This window comes from Limulus polyphemus, unplaced genomic scaffold (genome assembly GCF_000517525.1).
Source record: "Limulus polyphemus unplaced genomic scaffold, Limulus_polyphemus-2.1.2 Scaffold2314, whole genome shotgun sequence".
NCBI lineage: Eukaryota > Metazoa > Arthropoda > Merostomata > Xiphosura > Limulidae > Limulus > Limulus polyphemus.
Window position 1 is genome coordinate 102362 of NW_013667924.1, and position 1676 is coordinate 104037.

Genomic DNA, 1676 nt, shown 5'->3' on the forward strand with positions numbered 1-1676 from the left:
TAATTGAAAATGTATAAAAGAAACATAAAGTAAAGTTTATTAGGTTCATCAGGTACTAATCACCGTATACGTAAAAAGAAATACTATTATTTTAAACGTATATATGTAATTCTATATATATATATATATATAATACGTGTCTTTCAAATTTGTTGTGTTTTTCTTTTTGAATATTGCGTAAAAATATATAGATGTTCCCGTGAGTATAAAAAACTACGTGAATCTGGTAGGAGGTAGAAAAAAATCTGTTAACGATAGAGTCTATTTAATACGTTGCGGGATTTCTATTATTAAATAGGTTTGTTTAGTCTGAATTTGGCGCAAAGCTACTCGATGGCTATCTGCGCTAACCGTTCCTAATTTAGCAGTGATAGACTAGAGGGAAGGCAGCTAGTTAAGACCAAACACCGCTGAAGGGCGAACATGTTTGGTGACGGGATTCGAACCAGCAGATTGCGAATCTAGCGCTCTGACTAGTAGGCCAAGCTAGGCCTAGATTAATTAGGCCAAGCTAGGCTTAGATTAATTAGGCCAAGCTAGGCCTAAATTAAACAAGAACTTGATATCAATTGTCAGTTCTTTCTTTCTTGTTTCAAACGTTACAGGAAGTTCACAACATTTTTAATAAACTAGAAATGATGTATTAATCACTGAATAATAATAATAAAACAAAACAAAGCGGGACTAGCTTAATATCGTGTACTCTCAAATTGAAAAAGAAAAATTAGGGAAGTGACAGCCTAGACTTATAATTAAAAATGATTATTATAGGCTTTGGTTATTACCTTTACTCCATTTTGTTTGTTTGTTTGTTTTTTGAATTTCGCGCAAAGCTACACGAGGGCTATCTGCGCTATCCGTCCCTAATTTTGCAGTGTAAGACTAGAGGGAAGGCAGCTAGTCATCACCACCCATCGCCAACTCTTGGGCTACTCTTTTAACCAACGAATAATGGGATTGACTATCACATTAAAAACGCCCCTACGGCTGAAAGGGCGAGCATGTTTGGTGTAACGGGGATTCGAATCCGCGACCCACAGATTGCGAATCGAGTGCCCTAACCACCTGGCCATGCCAGGGGCCCATTACTCCAGTTACAGAGGACAGAATACTTAATTTATTAGTCCTATTTACCCCAGCGACTATAAACACAATCTCTTGTTCTTAGGCTTAAACACTTTTAGAAACGTTTAGAACGGTAGATATGTATATACATACAAAATGTTATGTTATAATGTTATTTTTCGTCTTATTACATTTGATATTGTCATATTATGAAGGTAAATTCAGATATTATGTTATTTTTTACTTATTATTTTGTATATGCGTAAACATTTTAGTTGTACCGTGTGAAGATTACTGCTACTAAATTGGTCTATATTATCTATATGTTGTTACTTTCATTGGTTTTATTAGTTAGTGTATCCAACGTACTTACTTTTTCTTTTGATTTATTGTATATTATTATATGTTTAATATAAAAATTGTTTTACATTCTCGCTTAAAATATGTGTTTAGCACGAATCCAAATCTCCTCAGTTGGACAAACCTCGTGAGATATTATTAGGATTACGGCCGAAAATGTCGTGCATTTGAATCTTTATAAGTAGAAACGTAAGAAAAGTATATTTAATTAGGTATTCTGATGGCCAGGTTAATGTTTAGTTTCTCTCTAA